Source organism: Linepithema humile, chromosome 1, assembly GCF_040581485.1.
Source record: "Linepithema humile isolate Giens D197 chromosome 1, Lhum_UNIL_v1.0, whole genome shotgun sequence".
Lineage (NCBI taxonomy): Eukaryota > Metazoa > Arthropoda > Insecta > Hymenoptera > Formicidae > Linepithema > Linepithema humile.
In genome coordinates this window covers 36,452,071-36,476,105 of record NC_090128.1, presented here as the reverse complement: position 1 = coordinate 36,476,105, position 24,035 = coordinate 36,452,071, and the positions used below count along the sequence as shown (strand labels likewise).

At 30.2% G+C, this 24,035-nt stretch overlaps 1 protein-coding gene, 2 long non-coding RNA genes and 1 pseudogene across 3 annotated transcripts in view; 3 read left to right on the top strand and 1 right to left on the bottom strand.

Annotated features, from left to right (window-relative positions):
* TrissinR (Trissin receptor) overlaps window positions 1–24,035 on the bottom strand; it is an 80,967-nt gene that overhangs the window by 8,798 nt on the left and 48,134 nt on the right. The gene's annotated exons all lie outside the window — the stretch shown is intronic.
* On the top strand, window positions 11,078–13,047 carry LOC105676809 (uncharacterized). Its single transcript, XR_001101436.2, has 3 exons — window positions 11,078–11,255; window positions 11,438–11,477; window positions 11,715–13,047. It is a non-coding gene; the product is annotated as an uncharacterized lncRNA (long non-coding RNA).
* On the top strand, window positions 15,802–16,818 carry LOC136997209 (leucine-rich repeat transmembrane neuronal protein 4-like; annotated as a pseudogene).
* Window positions 20,402–23,279, top strand: LOC136997490 (uncharacterized). Its single transcript, XR_010888232.1, has 2 exons — window positions 20,402–22,799; window positions 22,880–23,279. It is a non-coding gene; the product is annotated as an uncharacterized lncRNA (long non-coding RNA).

Here is a 24,035-nt window from a genome sequence, read left to right as displayed (position 1 = left end):
TAAAAACTACAAATGCAGTGCAAAATTAATTTTTAATAAATTCACATATTTATATAAAATTTATACATTAATAAACATTATTAATTTATTTTTGGACTTTTAAGGATTATTTAATATTAATTTAATGTTACTAATGTTAAAGTTATTTTTAACCGAGCATTTCGCTGTAAATAACGATCGATAATAAAAAAATTTAGTAAAATGGGTTTTCTAAATATTATTTTTAAAAAATGACAAGGTACAACGTAAGCAAAAAAAGTATAGAAAGGTGGAATTCTAATCGGATTAAAATGCTTATTATGTATGTCGATGAACAGTGATCTCATTGCAAATGCCGGATTATCCTTATGATTATCCTTTTTGTTCATGCGTGTACAGAGAGAGAAAGAAAGAAAGAGAAAGAGAGAGAGAGGAGGGGGGGGGGGAGATTATAAACAATACTTGAAGCGTTAACATTTAGTGTAAAAAATTATTATTCACTGATTTCACTTTGTAATAGTCAATAAAATTTTACAGCAATTTCAAAAATATATTTAGTTTGCTGTTAGAGCTTTTCGTTCTATTAATTCTGTCATGTGAGAGTCGCAGCTTTTTTTTGATTGACGCAAGATTCAATGGATTTTATTAAAAAGGACCCTTTTTTATTAGATTTCTTTTATTAACACGACCAGCGAGAACGCATTAATCCAGATTAATCCTTTCATGCTCAAAAATTATTTAACTGCTACAAAAAACATATTTGTTTATATTTTTGTACACATTACATAACAAATAAACGATTCATAAAAAAATTTTGACATTTTAAAAACGTTTAAAAACTTTTTTTATTTGTTACTATTCAGCAATAAATTATATTTTTATCGCAACCATGTACAATAATTTGCGTTGTAAAGTTATTATGTAAGATTTTAAATAATTTTTGTACTGCGAGCAATTAAAAACAAAATAAAATTATAAAATTATATCTCAAATGCGTGTAGATAAATAAAAAATTTTGTAACTAAAGTTCTCATTTTAAAGCAAGTTTATATTTTGTCTCGTAATCAGTCCACTATCTAAATTAAACAATTGGGAAAAACGGAACTACAACAACAATGCCTTTAATCTGTTTGCGAATCATACTCGCAAAGAGATGTGAAGCTTATTGTCCACCGTGATTTGTTTCGTACATCTAGATTAGATAATTAAAGACAACAAAGCTGTAACGATAACGACTTCATTTGGATTCACGTGTAAAATTCCCAAGTTAAGCTCATTTTCCACAAAATCATGGCAAAGGTTTACTTTCCTTTACAAGAAACAATGCACACATACATTGCTCTTGGATAATAGAGTTTGCAAAGTGCAAGAGCAAATTGCAGTTGTATAACAATTTCTTATATCTATTAATTATTTGTGTGCAAAATGTGTTAAGGGTAAATCTTATACGCATAAAAAATCTTATATAGAAAAAGAATATCAAGATATTAACAATATTTGAGTTACAAGTGATTAAAAACAACAATTATCGTGTATATTAAGTAACATTTGTATATTAAGTTTAACATTCGTAAAACTAATCAACAACCGTATGCAGATAGCAAAATATCTCTAGAATGTCTTCAAAAATATTAATACAATTAAGAATATTATCAATTATTGGTGTAAGTACGTCTGTAAAATACAGCAGATTTAAACAAATTCAAACTCAAAAGTAAATTTTCTCAATTATTATCTAATTCTACATTAACTGATTTTTGCATTTTTAAGCTGGAATTATTGCTCTACGATAAATCAATGTAATACAAGATACAAATGTCTCAATTCTGTATTAATTATAAGACAATTTAATTAAACAATTGATTTTTTTAGATATGTTTGTCCTATATAAGGTTCAAACTATAGTTACATGTTAGTTGCTAAGGTATTTCATATTGATCATTGAAAAGTAAAAAATCATCACTCTTCTTCAATGTATTTTTTTTTATTGTAGTATTTTTTTATACCTTTTATCTTTTAAGAAATCTGATCTTAATATTATATGCAGGACAATTGCGAATCACCTCGTATAAAGTCCAATATATCGAGACGTCGTTGAGAACCAAAAATCGAACTGAAGTCAGATTTTATTGATTCTCGAGTTATTTACAGAGTGGCACCATGTGGGATTTTTGACATACACAGAGGTGAAATTTCCGTTTCTACGATTAAGTATTATCGATTTATTCCGAATAAGGCGCGCGACCCTTGCCGAGCATTCCGCTGTAAATAACGACCGATAATAAAAAAATTCGGTAAAATAGATTTTCTAAATTGTCGCATGAAGAGAATGAACGGAGGGAAGCGAGTAGTTTGCTGCATCTCTTTTGCCGTGGCTTTGAGAAATAAAGCACGCTCTCCGGGGGTGGACGCAAGGGCGTGTTTGTGTCTCGCCCGGCATGTTCGAAATCATCAGTGCGTCGTCACGTCTCCGAAAATCTACGGATCGATAATGTAGGTGGTTGGTAGAAATTAATTACGCGAGAACAGGGCTAAGAACTTTGTTTTTCAAATAGTTTGCTTTGTTTGCAAAGAGACTAAAGCTGCGCGTTTAGGAATTAATCTTTAAACACGCGGTTTAGCGCACGCGCCATTTTTCCCCTTCGAATGTAAACGTGATCCCTATAAATACCCTTATAAATTTACACCTGAGAAACGGGAGAAAAGTTAACCCGGTCGGTTGAAAAATTATAGGTTCTAATATATGTATATTGTCAGCATTTGTGAAAAATAAGCTTTCTCTCCCTCTCGCTAAAAAATAAGCTTTAAAACTAAAATAAACTGTGGAACTAAAATTCAACCGCAAAGTTTCCAAATTAATATTTAGCAATTATCCGTGATAAAGCTTTATTACACAAAAATTATTTAAATTATTATTAAAAAATGTTTAATATTTCTAACATCAATATTAATGTATTGATAAAATTTTTCGATAAAAGAATTTACGATAAATTCGAAATACTATGTACAGACTCGATACAGATGATACCAAGTAGCACATGCTCGTTTCATATACGTTAATTTTCAAGCATCAATAAGAAACAGTTTTGAAACCATAATTTAAGAACCGTTTTTTCCACGTGTTTAAAAAATTTTTAATTTTTACAAAAATAATAACAAAAAAATTTTTTTTTAATTTTATTTGTGTTCTAATTTTTTTCATATATTTTTTTTTAGTATAATGTTGTTTAAACATTTTTTAAGAATTTAATGTAATAAAAGTTACATAATTATAAGTTTAATTAATAAAAATAATTTAGTATACGAATTTTTTTAAAATACTATATTTTACTATGTTTGTGATATTGATATTATGATATATTGATATTTACTATATTTGTGATATTTTATTGTAACATTTTATTGTAACATTGCAGAAAATATATATATACATATACTTATTATAATAATAATAAATTATATTTTTTTTATCTTCTGATTCGAATTATATTATAGTTATAACATTTAAAATTATCAACCAATTAAAAGATGACTGCTGTCCATCAGCGTTCTGACATGCGCAAGAATTTAATACGTAGAGTTTGTTGTTATATATTTGAAGCTAATCTGTTAGCAGTCTAGTACACATTATAGAAGTCTGTGATCAGGCCCGTGTACCGTTCTAGCAACTCTGATTCGAGGTTCTAGTGTAGCGTTCAGTGTACATACCGATTGTCATACTGTAGTGTTCATATTCTTGTGATAACGTCCAATTAAAAAGACAAATATGTCTCTCGTAGATATTTTACCAAACGAAATATTTCTAATAATTTTTTATTTATGTGATGTATATACTTTATTACAGCTCAACAGTGTATGCAAAAAATTTCATGATCTATCAAACAAGATCTTAAATAAAAAAAGTAACCATTTGCTTGTTACGAATGAAGTGTCGAAAAAATTTCGTGAACGGTAAGTTAAATAGAGCTTAATTCTTATTTGTATTTCAGTTTATTCTAAAATTTTCTTTGTAACACGTAATCTGTCGAACCGATTTTTGATAACTTTTCGCTTTATATTACTGTTTCTGCATCTATGTTAAAATTATATGTTCGCTGATAATTTTCAATATTAAATTTCTCCAAGTAACGTCTTTTGCCAGTATATGTATTTTCTATAGTTTTTCTATCTGTCTCTATCGCGGTTTATTTACATCACATGTCCATTCTCTCATACAAACACATCAGCGCTAATGTGTCCCTCCTTTCATTTTCCAAATAATAGTCAGAAATTTATACATTATATCTGTCGACGTTACAATCTTTTTTATACTTTTGTACAAGTAAATCGATAAAATCATACTTTTAGTTTCCATCAAAGCAATTATTAAAAGAAAATTAATTAATTAAATGTTAATTGTTTTTTAAGAACAAATTGCTATAAAATAAAGATTGTACGTATAAAGATAAAATATACTGTCCAAAATAATTTAATAAAAATTTTTAATTAATTAAATCACAACTGACTGGAATATGTTGCACATTAGTTTAATAAACTTAATTTTGAGAAAAACGCGATTAAATTTTTAGGGCCGGTTATTTCCAATTTTCTGGTAAACTTTGGAAACAACAATCATTAAATATCCGTAACTGTTGAATCAATATATATCAGCAATTTGTTGATAATGTTCATCTACGAATTAAATTATTATTACCAAGAAGTAATTTTACTCGTTATTCCAACCATCGAGTAAGGATTGCTGATATTTATTTTAGGTAACCAAGAGATAAAGTATATCAAAAAATTGGTATAATCGGCTCTTAATCGAAAATTCTCAGACCGTATTTAACTTTAAAAAGTTATCTAAAGATGTTAAATGTTCTCCAAATATTCTTAAAAATTGCAATATTACTTTATAATTGCGTAAACATTGCTAAATAAATACAAATAAGTAATTATTTTATATATTTCAGTTTTTACCTTAAAAGTTGTATTTTGACATTATAATTTTTTTATTTTTAACAAAATAAGTATAAATATATATATATATATATATATATATATATATATAAATGCATTATTTTCTTTATGTATATGTATATATGTATATGTGTATTAAGCAGCACAAATGTCTTTTAGATGTCTAAAAAATGTCTAAAAGATTTTAGATGTTTTTTAGATGTCTTTAAACATTTGTGCTGTCTCCTGAGTATATATATATATACAATAATACATTCATATATATATATATATATATAAATGTATTATTTTATTAATTTAATTATTTGTGAAAAAAAATACGTTGCATTTTTTGCGCGTGGATAAAAGAAAAAAACGTTTTCTGTCGGAAAAATAATGTTTCTCTTAATGTTTTTCGGATTGACATTTTAACCAATGAGAAAGGTTTTTAAGAACCGTTATAAAACGTTTCGAAGAAACATTTGTGAAACGTTTCTGAAACGAACATGTGCTACCTGGGTATAGAAGCTACTAAGATTGTCGGATTCAATAACAGATTTTACGGCACGTTTTTCTATAATATGTACTTGTCGGTCGATGTTTTTGTTTTTATTAGCAGGGTCGACTGGCTACCTATTGGTGGCCTCTACCTGGTCTCAGTAATAAGAACTCAAATTGGATCACGAGTCGCAAGGGAAAAATCGACTTCAAAGTATGCCACAAGAGAAGAGGCGCCGATTCACACGCCCGATATTATGCGGATCAGAAAGGGGTTGTTTGGAATAAGTCCCCCGTGCGTAAAATACTAAAATTATACCATTATCGATAAACAATCTTTGTTTAATTGCTTATAATTCAAAAATTCTTAGGTAAAAATATACAAGTAATTATTTGGGAACAAGCAAGAAATCGCACTCATATTTGTCATGATTGTCGCGCAAGACTCGCAACCGCCGCAATCGTCACAATTGCAATCGTGATTGTCTTCTTCGAAAGTTCGTCGTAATTTGTCTCGTGTCAATCGTCAACTTTCTTGTCTAGCAAACGCTGTCTCTCGCCGTTAAGCCGAAAAAATTCTCTTCTTTTTGTTAAGAACGATATCTAGTGTTACAACTTTTAACAGATTTATTATTTTGTTATCAAAAATATTTGGATCCCTAAACTAAAAGTGATTAATTTATAATGAACTTTGTAAATCTTATGTATGAATAAAAATAAAAATTACTACCTAAAAATAAATGCTTTTCATACTAAAAATTCAGAAGAGACTACATAAATTTGAACTCACGGTCACATTAAGGTCACATTTTTTTCTTTATTGTAATTACATGACGTGACTGCCACTATGGCGAATTAATGTTGCGCTTTTTTCGGCCTCACTACTTTCGACGTTGTAATTTATTAGCGCTACGTGACAAAGAATTCCAGAGTTCCTTTTTCCCTTGTCTTTCAGTGGTTAATCTGTTTTATTTTGGCTTACTTTTGCCAAAATCTTTGAACTTTACTTTGATACCTTTATTAATTAAAAAGAGATAAATGATACGATTGTAATTAAGTGCTTTTGAAGTTAAATCATTTCTTTCAAATTACTTGCAAAGTCTAGACAAATTTTTGATAAATGTTTATATAGAATATTTTAAAATTATTGATGTCTTTAATCTCAATTTGACATAAATTATTTTTTAGTTGTCAATAAAATTAATATTGCAAATTTGGTCATTTTTTATGACGATACATATTTTTATATGTATTTTGATATATTTTTATGTATAACTGGTAAACAAAAATTCGTAATTTTTGCTCAAACACTAATACATAATTATACAGAGCATTATACGAGTTTGCAGAGTTTTATGTTACCAATTAACGGTCACTGACTCGTGAATAAATATTTATTGCAACTTTACAACTCGGAGATGCGTTAAATTACACTGCATGCTCCAATCAACTCTTTATTATAGCGTATTCTCTTTTGGTTGTGAAAACTTTGTGACGGCCCTTTGTCTTTGTCGGATTATGTGTGTACTGTTCTGCTATTAGCATCTATTATATGCCGAAAGAGCGTATAATAGATGTTAAAAACGGCAGGAGAGGATAATAATCGCGACATTATCGAAGTTTCCTTTAACGCTTCAGTTTCGATATTGAACACTCGCACGATGTAAAACGAGAGCGTTAGATTTCTCGTCGGGAGAAAAGTTTGAATAATTAACCACATTATTAAAAAAAAAAAGGTAAGTGAAATCATCACTGAATTATCACCAGAATCGAATCTATTCATAATTGTCGAATCGTCAATGACTTTTGTTCCATTATTGAGTTGTGATTTACTTTTCGCTCCTTCGCCTGACGCTCGAAACGCTCGTTTGCAATATTTCACTATGTGGTTCCCGGCTTTTAGCAAGTGCACGAACGCAACTCGATTTTTCACTTTTTAATGAGTTTTTCAATCAACAAAAGTCGTGCGCTTTCGACGACAGCACATATTTGACTTACACGTATTTCGCTTCCGCTATTTGCAAGTAAACATAAACCGAGCTCAACTATTCAAATTTGGGTTTGGTTGGGTCTTATCGCCGGATTGTCCAATGTCATGCGCGATGCATATCTAAATCGATCCTTTAAGTGGATTCCGACTCAAACCAGGCTTATTCGCAACAAGTCGATTAATGGATTTCATAGACCACAATATCCCACTTACTGTCAAACAAACTTTCCTTCAATTTGCCCGAGGGGGAAACTTTAATTGAGTCGGCTATTTCGAGTAAGACAATGAGCAGCAAAGAATAATCGTAGGATGTGATTAAACTTACAGTAAGATTGCGGCTGAAAATGTCTGAATCTTATCAAAACTAGATATATTTACTTGTTTCATCGAAAAATGCGAGAAATTTTGCGTTAATCAAACTTTGTATAAAACTCGAATTAATTGTGAATAAATACTTAAGTAAAACTTTGCTATTAATCTAAAGAGAAAAAAAAACAGCTACATTTTATATATGCCGGTAAAAGTGGGCTAATTGTAAGTCATATATTTTTATTTGGAAATATTTTGACTTTTGTGTTTGTATGTATTAAAAAATTTTTCTATTACGCAACAAAATATTTTCAAAAACACTTACTTTTAATGTAAGTGTTTTCTGTGATTGTAAAATGTTACAAACTTGTAAGAAAATAGGTTTTTTAATACCTCAAATGACTTAAACGTTTTCAAAATTGATGATAAATTATAAAAATTACTTTAAACAAACCGCTGTCTGATGAAATAATGGAAGAATAAGTATTTTTTTTTTCATAAAACAAAAGTTTATTAGAGAGCAAGTGATCAGAGAGCACTTAAACCATAAGCGGTTCAACTATTTCTCAAAAATAGTTTCATATTATTATAATATAGATTGATGTAACACAAAGTAAATGATAAATTCAATTTTTCAAGATTTTTTAATAATTTATTTTCATAATTATTGACATATATTACAGCAAAATATGCTTTTCTCTATATTTTATATATAAATATATATCCTTTTATATATTTTATTTAATGTCGTGTTATTGAAACAAGTAATTTGATTTAAGAAGCGCGTAAAGAGATTATTATTATTATTATCGTTGATGGTATTTTAATGCTTGTGGAATTTCGCGAGAAGCATTTTCCGGTTGTATTTTACGCCGAGATTCCTACGCTTCGATGATTCCTTCAACCTCGTCAGCATGTACGTATGCGATTTCGGTTCGTGTAGAAGCTTTTTGAAGCCTTTTGTTCGATAACGCGGTTTCCTTCCTCACGCTTCGTACAACAACGCCAGAAATTTATTTATTCACACGTATCTCTCCACGAGCACACATAGCTGTTAACGTATCGCGCACTTGCGGTTAATTGTAGAAAATTAAACCTCTTTAACAAAAACTTTTAAAAATTTGTGGCAATAGAAAGAATAGTAAACCTTATTTTTATTTTACTTTTCTTCTCATGTTGTTAATTGTAAAAATAAGATATTTTATACTTGATAAAAATGGATAAATGTATAAATGTAAACTTAACATCTTTTTAAATATGGTTACACCTAAAATATTAATCTTTCTCTGATTGTGGAATGCAAGATGCTGATAAACGCTATTTTAATCCCTCTTTCTGTCTTGCTTATTGTATTCGTTGTAGAATTTTAATAGGAGAACAGACAAAAATATATTACCGACATTTATCTTTTTGGGACCACAATATTAATATAAAGAGATAATGCTGTATCAAGAATGCGCGATATTATTACAATGCATTGTAATGAATTATGCAAGTACATCGGAGTATGAATGTGCGAATGCAAATTGCGTTTGCATAAAACAGCATTGAGTAAGACATATATTGTTGTAGCGTTTGCATAGAAGCTTTGTATATCATCATGCAATCTTAATTGCTTTACACTCAAAGTGTTTTCATTATCATGCAAGTACCTTGCAGTGCATTTAACATCCATAATATCTTTAATGTTACTTATATATATTATATCGTCGCAAAATAGATTGTGTCATTAAGTAATGGTTAACTTTACAGAGAAGATCGTTAATTTGAATAATTTTTTATTTATCAGTTCTTTTATTAATTCAGAGGTTCTTAGAAAGAGAAAAACATCGAGGAAGATAAGTATTTGTTAACTTTTAACTGCCTTATTTTTAACTTTTAACGTTAAACATTTTTGTAGCTAATCAAATTACAAATTTATTCAAACAAAATTTACTTAAACCAAAAAAATTAATTCCAAATTAATCAAAGATTTTATATAGATAAAACTAATTTGCTAGTTTAATTTATTTATTATTTTCAAGTTTTTATCATTCTTTATTCAGTAAAAAACAAATTTAATCATGTTAAACATCATTATTTTTATTTTATAAAAGAAAATTTCTGATAACAGTTTCTTTACCTTATAATTATAATGACTTGTTGCGCTCGTCCATAAATTCATAATATAAATATAATATAAATATAATAATATAATACAATATATGTTTCTTACATCAATAATTCTCGAAGTACACAGTTCGGGAAGTAAAGATGCGATTCTACTGTCTCTCATTGCGTGGATATATGAAAAGCATGATTGCTTAACGCGAATTCTGCTCAAAGCTAGCTGCACGCGTAATTTCACAGAGAGAGAGAGAACTACGGATGTCTATATAAATCTTAGAGAAGTGTGTTCTAATGTTTGCAGTGCATTTCGACGGAAATGAGGTACTTCCCAGATTGTAAGCACGAAATGTGAGATTGCGAGACATGCAGTCTGAATAGATTTCTCACGATAATAACTGTGCATCACATCAATGATTTTCGATTAATAAACGATAGCGAAGGTATCAATTTGTAGCGCTTTGCTTCAGGCGCCAAAACTGTGAAAAATGTGATAAAACGCTTTTTTATACCAAATTTACAATTGCGATGCATAAGTGGATAATTTCTTAACTAAAAGATTTTATCATAGTATGGAAAAACTGCTAGATCGTTGGAAGAAGTGTATTGAAAAGCATGATATAATATTTGTGTTTGAAAAATAAGCAATCTTTTTTTATTTTTGACAAATATTTATTTTTTAATAACTAATCTGATTTTTCTCTATATATTAATAATAACTTTTGATTTACTCTTTTAATTATCTTTTTCAATATATGCATATTGTATGGGATTGGTAAAAAAATTCGTTCGCTTTTTTGCAACAGATGACTTCATTTGTAAATTGCACTATGCACACATTATTCAATGAGATAATATGCTATACCCTTTTATAGCTGACAACTTTCTGCGCATTTAAAACAAATTTGTTAAACTCGATTAAGATTTGTGAATTTGACGGCGTTTTAAATATGGAGCAGAATAAAGTGCACTTTCGTTACTTGATGCTTTTTTACTATCGGAAAAGCAGAAATGCAACGCAGAAGAAAATATACGTCGTTTAAGGAGAGGATGCCGCAAACAGAAAGAATTCTTTCTGTTTCAATGCAATGTTCGTTCGCAACGGACGATAATCGACTGACACGCAGAGCTGCCAGATTGAAGACCCGTGCAACGAGCGACCAACGCACACACAAGCGAGAATCGCGTACGTGGTTGCGCAAAGCGCTCTGCGCAGCTGTGTACACGATTCTCGATTGTGTGTGTGTTCGGTGGCTCGTTGCTCGGGTCTTCAATCTGGCAGCTCTGCTAACACGGGATAAACAGGCAAAACGTCGATACGCTCGCAGCCCCTCTTTACGACGACTGTTTCAGCTCTATTGAGCGCCTGTTCGCTAGAAAATAGTGCTATTTCTGAAGAATTTTTGTAACAGATTCACGAAGCTAATTCAAAATGGTAAGCGAATGCATCGTACAGATACAGTAAATTGATAAAATTTTCCCATTCTCGCAAATCTATGCCATATCCTTCTCATGTTAGCCCGATACTCCTACAAAAATAATTTTGGAACGATATATTTATAAGGCATTCTCTACGTACACAAACAAATCTATCATAGAAATTATTTTGTCTTACAGGGTAACGAAAGCTCGCTGCCTATGGAACTTTGTTCAAACTGTAAGTTTGTCGAGAATATATTGAATCTTATTCGAATATCTCGAAATAACCTAATTTTTTTTGTCATATATGAAACATTTTGAGAAGCAACTATCCTGGAATTATTTATCTTCTATACTTTGTGAATATGATTTGTAATATTGTTAAAAATTCATGCAAGTGATGCACAGTATTTATGCGTGATATTGATATTTCTAACACTTTGATATGTCCTAATATATAAATGTTGATGTTCAGTTGATGTAGATGAAATCCGAAGATTGGGGAAAAGATTTCGGAAATTAGATTTGGATAACAGCGGAGCTCTTAGCATTGATGAATTTATGTCCTTACCCGAGTTACAACAGAATCCATTAGTACAACAAGTACTAAATGTGTCAAATTAATGTGTCAAATCAAGTTTGACACATTAATGTGTCAAACTTGATTTGCATCAGGGTGGCATAACGCTCGAAGATGGTGAGGCTAGTTACAGTTGACAATAAAATCAAGGCACTGATCAAGAATTTACATATCCAAGCTTCACCAAACAATTGTGAATAGATTATATTTTTAATGTTTCGCAAGCAAAACAACTACAAATATAGCAGACACAAGTTTGCATTTTTTATCGACATTAAATTATTGGGTCATGTAATAAATAATTTTGCATTTTCCAATAGATGGTATATTGTTTTTTATGCAACACGCTTTTTACGCAAAGTAAAAAAATCGTGGTACGGGCGGAACTTGATAACAACTTCAACAAACAAATATTTAATTTACGTGTTAATCATATTACGCTTTGCACAACAAACAAAGTAGATTTATTTTAAAACTCGGAAATTATTTATTACACAATCCAATATTATGAATGAATTTTACGGTACACACATATACGGTACGCACATTATAATTAATTAAATTAAAATATTAAAATATGATTAGCGTTTACTGTTTTCAAAATGTACTCTTGAGAAAACGCTTTCTATTAGTTTCTTTCTTTTGTCCCATTGATGACAAATGTGCGCAAAATTTTTGTCAGGCAATTTGATATCAATGCGTTTATGTTTAATAAACTACTTAAACTTAATAGATTGTGCATAATAAAACATTAATGCTTTATCATTTTTCTGAAAAAGATCTCACAACTCGATAAAAATAAGAGTTATCAAACAGAGAAGGAAACAGATATGTTGGATTGACGAGTGACGAATTTTAATTGTCATTGAAGAGATTTATTTTTGCGATTGCTTTGTGTATCTTGTCCCGCGAATATAGTATCGTACAATATTGGATTTTGTGCTATGATTCATCGATTACGATGGCATTTGTCCGCTTTTTCGACGAGATAGTGACTGTCGCGCTTTTTGTTTTTATCGCGGTTTTGTTCCAGTGTCTATGAAAAGCAAAAGCTCACTACTTTTCATATAGAACGCTTTTGTGCGGGATTGAATTTTAATATTAAGAATATAAAAAGAATTTTAAAAATTTACGTAAAATATGTTTTCATGTATAAAATATAAAATTACAATCAGAATATGCTCTAATTATTTGTTAAATACACGATTTGTCTGCTCATTGTTTTAATGATCGAACGCTTTGTTTAAATAGCTTAAATGGCATCAAATTTGATACTCGAAAGCGGGTGCAATTAAATTTAATGAATTACCTTCGCTTTAAATCTTCTTTATTTATACACACATTATATCTATCAAGGACAATAAAAAAAAAAAGAATAACAACAAAGACTAAATAATGACAGATTTTTTAGAAAGCGAAATTTGTAAAACTACCATTGTGTCTCTTCGATCGATCACCCGATTACTTTCTCACCTCGCTCACTTTCCCAACGATGAATAAGAAAGATGGCAAGAAAAACGAAATTGAAATGCAGAAAAAGAATGAGAAGATCAAACAAAATAATTGTAGAAGTATAAAAGAAAGGTGTTCTCTATAGAGGACACTCCTTTTTATTTTTGAAACTGTTCGCTCGATTATCATAAAACTTGGTCTAATGGTATTTATTAAGACTTTGTTAAATATGAGATCAAAAATTCAAAATGACGCATCTAATATGATAGACGAAATTTAAAAAAATAATTTTTAAACTCAGTTTTAGGGAATTTTTGGAGTTGCTCGATATAACTTTGTCAGGTAAAATTTTTGCAATTGAATGAAAACTAACTGTCGTGTATTAAAGTCGGCATTTTTGCAGGATTCTCCAAATTTAGAAATATCTCATACTGTCTGATAATAACATCCATATGGTAGATAATAGCGCCTTCTCTGATCTTGTTATCTTATGGTGTCTCAATTTAGAATTTAACAACATCACTGAAATTGATAAGGGAAGAAGCGGACTTTCATCTGATGTTACTGTCTTTTTGACGCCTTAAAAATTTATTTATTTCCCAATGCGGAATTTGTTTGTAACATTGAAAAAAGTTAATCAATTTTATTGCAAAATGTTTGCAATCATATTTTATATACTAATATTAATATGCTTTTTATTACTTGTATCGAAAAATATAAGGTTAATGAAAAAATTAAATAAATTTAATAGGAGCGTAAAGAGCCACAATGTAGGTCCGTCGTGCGAAAATTACTTTATATTCGTTTAAAATTATTTACATTACAAACGTTACATTACAATCGCTTCTTTCGTTTTAATATTGTATACTGAAAAAGGCCTGATGTCAGGCAGAAACGTTTGTAAATAATTTTAAACGAATATAAAGTAATTTTTGCACGACAAACCTGCATTGTGGCTCTTTACGTTTCTATTGAATTTTGATTTTGTCAATTACTAGAGTCTTTTACATTAATTATGTTAATGAAAAAGTTAAATTAATAATAAATAGAGAAAAAATTGACAGAAAACTAACTAGACTTGAGTATCATCGTAGCAATATTTTTTTAAATATTTAAAAAATGTAAATATATTAGAAGATAAATATTAGAAGAAACATGCAATAATACAAGAAATTTATTTTTGCTCTCTCTCCGCCAGTTAGTCATGCGTTTTCTATCTTCAGATATATGGTATCAATTCTAGATTAAAAGTAAGGCTCTAAATGTCAAAACATAGATTTCGAAATAGAAAGATATAAATAAATATACAATTAATTTTTTGAGTAATGCACTTGATATTTTAATCATGTTTATATTTACTTATAAAAAATACTTCTCGCGAAAAAAGAAAACATAAAATGCAGTTAAAAACATGTTACAAGTTCAAAATATATAAAACGCTCTAAGTGCCAAGAAGGATAAAGTAAAGAAGGCTCTAAATGCCATATATAGTATATCCACTGTAATGTAAGTAAATGTAACTTTCTTTATTTAACTTTTCTTTTATTGAACAAAAGACAAAAAAAAATAATTATTAAAAGAAATAAAAGATATAAAAGAAATAAAAATTTACTTGCAAATATCTGCAACTAATTGGCACTTGGACCCTTTTTAAAAAAATTGATTAGAATCAAAAACTCTAAGTGCTATTGCTAATAACGTATATAAAGCTCTAAGTGTCATTCGTATAATAAATAACTTACAATAAATTATTTATTTAAGTCACTTATTATACAAATAGTACTTAGCGCTTTATACACTTTGTTAGCAATGACATGTAGAGCAGTTTTCTACTTTAATCGTGATTTTTAAAAATTGGCACTTATTTACTTTTAGTCTAGAATTGATCTTTTTTTTCCCAGAGTCATGAAAATTTCCCGTTTGATGCTATCAAAAGGTTTGTTCACGTCGCAGGCCCCAATATGCTCCTACTCGCTCCAATATACTACTATCTATAGTATTAGGTTACGTATACTATAGATTGGAGCGAGTAGGAGCACATATTGAGGCATGCGAGGCGAACAAACCTTTTGTCACTCCGACGTAGGTTGCTAAACAGGACGCTTTTCTTCACGCATGTGTGGCGCAACAGCTATGAATCCAGCGGTGTATATAGTGTTTGAGTGCTATTGGGCACGAAAAAAGTTACATTCCAATATTCACTGCCAGTACTGAAATTTATTATTTACATTACCTACCTGTAGCCTTTTAATATTGGTAGTTAATATCAAAACACAGTCAAGCTCGGGAGGGTGGAAACATTTTTTAAAAAGTTTAAACAAAGGGTCTGAGAGAGAACCTTTTCCCTCCCAAATTAGTACTTTATTGAAGCCGATTTCCAAACGCATGCGTGAAGAAAAGCGTAGCAACACTGCTCCGATATCTAATTGTCTCCCTTCGACGGTATATAAAGCGTAAAACGTGGCAACAATTTTTACAGTTGTATTAGTATCATTCGATCAGAAACACCATCGACTGTTGAACACCAACGATGTGGCGATTTCTTTTGCTTTTCTTGCAAATTGTTCTAGTAGTGGCGACAAATTCGTTGTGCGAGGATATTGCGCGAGAAGAGAGGGATAAACTAGTCTGTGAGAATTTAAGCTGCCATAATATCTGTGACGGAAAAGTTCTCGAAGCTATGCATAAAGTAAATTGTTTCGAAGATCAATTACATTGATTATTGAATATTAGCAACATGAATCTTCTGGCAATTCGGGAGGATGCCTTCAAAACCGTTATGGTGACGTATTTGTATCTGCATAAAGAAAACTATATATCTGACCTGACGAGGGGATCCTTCCGTGATTTGCCCAACTTGTACTATCTTGATCTGGACAACGTGATATCATTGTCGGAACACCTGTTTGCGGAATTGCCATGGTTGAAGACGCTTTTGTTGAGATTCTACGTGATCGATTCGATACCGAAAGACTCATTCGCTGGTCTGTGGGGCTTAAAATGGCTACATTTGGATCACAATGATATCCAGGCGATCGAAGAGGAATCTTTTTTGAATTTAAATCCCGGACTGAAGCACCTGTACTCTCAACAACAATCAAATCTCGCACGTAGCGCCTGACACCTTCGCCAGATTTACCAAGTTGATGCATTTCTATTTAAACGACAATCAGTTGCAGATGTTATCGAGCGATGCCTTTCGAGGATTAAATAAATTGCAGATTTTCTGCCTGCATCATAATATGATAAGCGTTCCCACGGCGTTTCTCAGTGACTTGGTCGGACCAAGAATGCTCTTTCTAAAGTACAATGAAATCAGCACTCTTGAGCGTTTCAGAATCTGTCTCTGCTAGAGCTTCTAGAACTGATTGTATGGTCTTTCCGACGCCTTACGAATCTGTTTAATTGTAAAATGTTTGCGATCTTATTTTATATACTCGAAATATTAATATGCTTTTTGTAACTATTATTCCTTGTATCGAAAAATATAAAGTTAACGAGAAAGTTAGATTAATAATAAATGGAGAAAATGTTAATGGAAAACTAATTCATCTTTTCTTTCCTAGAATGCAACCATGAAAATTTCCTATCTCAAACATGACGCTATCCATGTTAAAAATCACTCCGGTAAATTATTTGGGAAATTTCTCTTTTAATGTCTCCCTCTTTTTTTTATATCAAGTTTTCTGATACTTTAGAATGCAAATTAATCAAAATATTTTTTCGACGTCTCATGGAAATTATTCTCTATTTGCAGTATTGCTCATAGACGTATAGACTACGCATTCCTTATCTCTACGCTTAAGCGATGGGCGTAAAAAATTTAGAAAAAAAGCGCAATGTTTCAAACTTGTTAACTCTTTTCAACTTATTGTTAGAATTTTAAAATTTGGAAATGACAACTTGGAGACCAGCGATCCCACAAGCTCTACTAAAATTGAATTTCAGAATAGTTGGACTAATTTTTTGAAATTTAGTCCGTCATATTAAATCCGCTATTTTAAATTTTAGAATTTTAAGGCCACAATCAAATACAGCAGCTCTGAAAACTCTTAGGAAACAATGTCTTATATAAATTACTTTGTTAAAAAGTTCCCGAAAGAAAGTAAGGAAGATAAAAATTGATAAGATGATTCGATCGAATCTAAACTTTTTACTCACAAATATGCATAACTATCATAAGTAATTTCATCAGTTATTTGCAAAGTTTGCAATTGTTGATGAGTGCATTTGTGTGCATTCGCGGATGTACGCAGATAAATATGTACGTTGCACGTATATGAAAAGCAAAGTTCTAGCGCAAAATGTACCTCACCTCGAAATCGCCCGATCGGGTTTTCCAGTATTTATCTTTTTTCATGTTTTTTTCAGCTTTTTTTTCGCTTTCTGTTTGCGCAAAATTACACATTCATATCTCATGAACTCACTTTTGTTAGCATTTTTCTCTTCTTTACTTTTATACGTTTTTTTCATTCTTTGTATTTCTTGCTTTTTTTTTATTTCTTTGCTATCAATTTAATATTAATCGCATTTTAAATAAAAGCACTATCTTGTAATGTAATATTAATTTATTCATCAATTTCTCAATTTTTTAATTATATGTATAAAAATTTGCATGTATTACTAAAATTAGAATAAGATAAAAGTACAAATTTTTTGGAAATTTTTTAATTCAATTTATTCATTGGTATGTTTTATCACGATAAATTTTATTTCATTGTTTAACATTGTTCTATTATACTATAATTGAATATTCTCATGCAACTTTTTTAAAATAAAATTGTTTGCGAAATTTCTTTTTTGATGTCTCTCTCTTTTTTTATATCAAGTCTTCTGATACTTTAGAATGCAAATCAATCAAAATATTTTTTCAACGTGTCGCGAAACGTGTGTCTCATGGAAATTACTCTCTATTTGCATTGTGGCAAATTGCAAATTTATTCGCGGGTCGATAAACCGATATGTAGGAAAGTTTCGCGTCGGACAAATTGGTGCGAGAAAATAAGGATCCATAACGACAGGAGAAATCACGTCAGGAATTCAATTTGTGAAACGCGAAAAGTCGCGAGAGTTAAGGGAGGAATATAAAACGAGCGAGATTAAGAAAATTGGTAAAAGCAAGTCTCCGCAACAACCAAGTTCCAAGCCAATTTTTTGTCATTTTATCTGCATTTAACGTTTTATTAAAAATTGGATAAGAAAATATAAATAAAACTTCTCAATAAAGAGATTATTTATAGAAAATTTAAAATTTTGTTAAGTAAATTGTTTTTTTATGACATCGTAAATACGCAACTTTTATACATACTATAAAAATTCGACTAATTATTTAGTTTTGTTATTTTTTGATAATAAAATAATGTTACCTTTTTTAATTTTTATTTGTTTATCTTTTTCCATCTAATCTGTCAATGCAAATTGCCAAGTTCCTTGCTTATTTATCTCTGTTGATATAAAACATGATTTCATCTGGAGAGCAAACGTTTTTAGAATGCTATTTATTGTATCATAAATATACCACATTATCTTTTTTTATTATTAATTTAATGTATTAAGAAAAGAATCACTAATTACAAATCTAAGGTTAAAATTAAGATTAAAAATAAGATAAAATTGTATTAAAGCAATAAAAATAAATAAATAATGGAAATACTATAAACACAGTAAAAAAATTGACGTGTGCAAAGTATTTCAGATGTTGAATAAAATCCTTTCTTAGATTGTAAAATAACTTAATTAAACTAATCTCAGCAATAGACTTACAAGGAAAGGCACCTAAGTGTCCTCCTTCGATTTTGACAAATTTTAAATATGTTGTAGAATAGCTAAAAATAAGAGACACATATTTTTTATATGTGCTTTTTCGCACGTTTAGAGGTTGTTTCAAGCCTCCTAAACTGATACGGTATATTTGATTTTGAGAGAATGTTGTGAAAACTATAAAAGATATTAAAAATGTTTTAGATAAAAGTTGTATAGTATTTAATGCTCTTTAAGAAATACGGTCCCGTATTTTCAGCTATTCTATTTAAAACTTATCAAAATCAGAGAGGGACATCTCGAGTGCCTTTCCTTGTTAGATTATGACATGACATTTCCTCGTTAGATCAACACTTTGATAATGTTCCAATTTTACCGGAGAATCGTGTACGTGATATTAGTCGGAAGTTATTTAACGTTTTATGTCGTGGATGGGTTCTTAAGAGAATTTTCGTCAGCGCGACTGGAAAAATTTACATAGTTCTGTCGTAAAATCGACTAAAGACGTTTAAGAAAACATTTCAACCCTGTTTTTTTTTAACCACGCACCTAACAGCGCTATTATTGTTTAATCTATAACATATCATCCCTTCTCTTCGGTATTCTTGTTGGAATTCGTTCAATTTGTTTAGCCTAAAAAATAAAGAATAGTCGAGTCATCAATTTTGAGAACCGTCAGCAGTGACAGATAGTAGATAGAAATTTTAGGGATGATAGATTAAACGCGAGAAGCTATTGTTTCAAAGATTTCGATGTTGTATACAACATTAACGAATAATGAATAAAATTTGAATAATTAAAATTTTTATAATTGCATTATGCCACATTATTTTCATATTGTACTGTATAAAAACAATTTATATTAATTTACAGTTTATATAAGAGATATACTTTTTTCGAAATATGTATTATAGTTATTTTTTCTGAATAGATTTTTAAATTAACTTACGGTCTATCCCAGTTTTTAATTCTTTTGATTTAACTCATTTCTTTATTAATTTTTCTTTTTATGGTGCAATGTGGGAGTCAAAGCAGATTATATCAGAATAACACAATGAATATGGGCTTGCACGAGAAAGTATGAGCAAAGTGTTAGATATAATAGGCGCAGCAGATAATGTCGTGTACGTTAAAAAAAGCGGCAGCATGTAATATTTCATTCTTTTGTCATCATGCCAACAATTATTTGATTACATACTTAGAATTATTTTTAAGGTGAAAAAAGAAATATCTTTTCTCTTTATGATTCTGCGACAAAGTATTTTAATCTCTTTATTCAGGTTAATTTCAACAATTTAATAATAATTTCAATTCAATGGCAACTTCACGGTTTATTCCTTCACTATTTAAAGCTGACATTAAAATTTAAAGGTTAATAAAAAAAATATATGTTAATGTCAAGTGTATAAAAGTGGGAGTGGTGCGATATTTTATAGGAAACGTGGCGCATAGATTTCCTGAATAAGAAACTTCTTGAAGCTAATGAGAAATCAATAGACGTTTTTTTGCAGTAAAACCAATGTAAGTTTTCACTTTCAAGTATCACGAGTGAAATCTATGATCTTGCTTTAGCGAAATGCTTGGAATATATATAGTGCTTTGATTTTTTAATGATGTCACAAGAAAAAAAGTCATAAAAATATTTTAATAATTTATAGTTAATTACACAAACAACGATTTATAATTATTTATTTTAAGTAATACTTTATTTCTGTGATGAAAAACTCGGCGAAAGTAAGAAAACGCAAAAAAACTGCAAATGAAAAAAGTTTTTTAGAAAAACGTAATTTAGAGAAAGTGTGGCATTGTCTTTCTCGGAAGTGTCACAGCTTCGTTCCTCGTTGTTTTACTATCTTTTCTGCGTATTATGCGTAATAGCTTTTTTGCACGCTATGTAAAAAAATCGTGCGCCATGTGTATGTATCACGATAAAAATAAAGTTTGCATAATTTTCCGTAAACTCTTAAATTCCGCGAGAACAAAATAGGCAGAAAATATTGCCGTAATATTTCTTTTTTATGAAATTTCTTCAGTTTTACATTTGAATTATTTAGTATATTATCTATATTTAATTATATTATTATTTATATTATCTATATTTAGTATATATCTATATTTACTTTTCTTAATTAAATTCTATTGTTTTTTATATTCAGAAGTCTGATCAGAACGTAACATGCAACTGCAGTAAAGAAACAAGAGTTTTAATTTCTCAGTGACTTTCGGAGAAAAGAATGCATTTGTTTTTGCGACAAGCATCTGTGCTGCTCGTTCAATAAGTGTCTCCTGTCCAGATCACCTATTTTCACTTCTGGCTCGGCACAAGAATCTTCTTCACTGGCAATAGACTACACACAACTGCACACAAGTTTGCTGGAGAAATTGATTTTTCTCGATGGCAGGTACGATTGCAACTACTACATTTGACGGTAAAAACTGTCCCACCAGACAAATCGTAAAAAATCTGTATCTCCAAATTTGCTTCATGATGCGGAGAATAATGTTTTCTCAATTTTCGATTAAATCTAAACCTATGATAAGTACGAAATTCATAAATATTGCATTAATAAATATTTATCATTTTAAAAAATAAAAAAATAATTTTACATTAATCATGAATCAATTCGATCAATTTATCTATATTTACTCAATAAATGCTCAATCTATTGAATTTGTGAACTTTGCCGTATGCAACTGCGCATGACGATCGTGACATACTTGTAGCTTGTGCCGTGTGGCAAATAAACAATTTATAACGTTTAGCAATCTTAAAATTTATTTATAAAAGCATATTTGAAATCTATGTTCCAAAAAGATACTTCTTCTATATATCAATTATATAAAGCAAATCTATTTAAAGAAAAAAAAATCAAATTTTCCATTAAATGATCCCATAATTGATACAGAATTGACATATTCATATTTTAAATTACATTAATTCATTGTAAAGCATTGCAATTGGTGTAACAATTTTAGTCGAAAAATGTAAAAATCAGTCGATGTGAGCAATAATTGAGAAAATTTATTTGTGATTGTAAGTTTGAATTGGTCTGAAATTGCTCTATTTTGTGGACGTATTTAGATCAATAATTGAACAATATTCTCAATTGTCTAAATCATTTCTAGTGGAATTTTATAGATGTTTTGCTATCTATGGGTATGTGAGCTCTTATATCAAATGTATCACATAACGTATTATATAACATAGATATTTTGCGATCAATAGGCATTACAGAATTGCATAAAAATTCAACGTGCTCTCCTGTGTCCTCATAACAGCTTATTCTATTGCATAAAATTTATATATTCTGTATTATTGTTTTAGAAAATCGTTAGATAATTTTTTTTAAATAAAATATATTACTAGGACTTTCAACTCTCAAAAGAAATTATAAAGGAAATAAATGTGGTTTAATTAAATTAGATTTACTAAAGCATTGGTAATGTGATATTTACATAAATAAAAAAAATGAAATATTGGTGGGACATATTACAATATGTCACGATATAAAAAATCAAAATAATTAAATTAATCTGAATATTAATTACTTAATTTGATTGTATAATATGTTGTAAGTGTCATTTCTTTAGGGAAAGATAAAATTTAAAAATTTGCAGCGGGAGAGGAAGAGGAAAAGAGTAAATGAGCGAGAAGAAAGAGGAAAATATGAGAAATAAATTGACTTACTTGTTAGCTGAAAAGTTGAAATGATATAAAAGATGGGCCCGTAAAACCAGTTGTTTTTCAGAGGAGCGAGATGGGCAACTGTGAGTCGCGAAGTTCGTTGTGACGCTAAGATAATACCTACAATGATGCTCACGACTAAGTCCCGACAATTCTAAATTAGACTTCTCCGAGGGGAGGACTAACTAAGCAGCGGAAGTTATAGAAGTACGTGTTAAAGACTGCGTAGAAGACCGTAAGATGGCCGGAATCGCTTCGGACACGGGTTGTTATACCCCTTTTTTGGGGCGGATCCATGGAAAATTCTAGAATTTTGTAGCGGGCATCTAACAGAAATTAGTTTTACAGAGAAATTTCAATGTGGGGGAGGATGGCGTCTCAGCAAATAAGATTAGAGGTTGTAGTAATGACATTATTTGTGGTGGGAATGCTATAAAGGGCCCTACGAATGAAAGATAGCGTTACATACGTAATGAGGGGGTAGGTTTTAGGATTACGTAATCTGGTTGGTGCTAATTAGTTCGGTGGGGCGCATCTCAGTGTCTTAAGATTTAAGATGGACCGAGGAGTGGTCCATAGAAGTGGTTGACTTAATTCTGGATTATCTGATTGGAGGGTTGAAATTCGGTGGGGTACAGGTTGACTGTGCCTTATGTAGCTGATCTAATTTTATGACGGTCGCGTATCCTAGAGACACGTGAAAAGTCTGTATGCGTTTCAGTTTGCCAGACCTACCTGAACACGTGCGCGGTGTCAAATTTCATGCCCTTTGAGCGTTCTCAACTTCGACTATTGCCGGACATATTTTATTTGACAGGATTCTCTTTTGTCGGAGTCCGAGCATGTAAGCGAACCGTCCGCGAATGACAGCTTATCTTTTATTTTACGATTGAGAATTTACCGCCAAGGATGCCAGCTAAAGTAAAATAAAAAATTCAATTTATGACTTTTGCGGCGACAAGTAGGCGCAGGTTGGTCAAAATAGTTTAGAATATCGACGCCACTCGAGACTCCGTAAGAAAAGTTGAACTCACAAAATCCCATAGTAAAGTAACTTTGACTTTAAAATAATCTTTTTCAGAATTTTAGTCCTCTGCCGTACTCACTAGATCTGGTGTTTAGTATCTTGGCCCACGCGAAAGAAAAGAATCGTGAAGTCGATCAGAGCGTAACAATATCAATACGAGTTTTCTTGGACACGTTGCCATTATTTTATTATCTTTTGTTGCTTACAAAATTTTGTTTGCATTAAAGTACAAAAAATTGCGTGGTTTAATGATATATCTAATACGAGTTTTCTCAGATGTTATCACACTGCA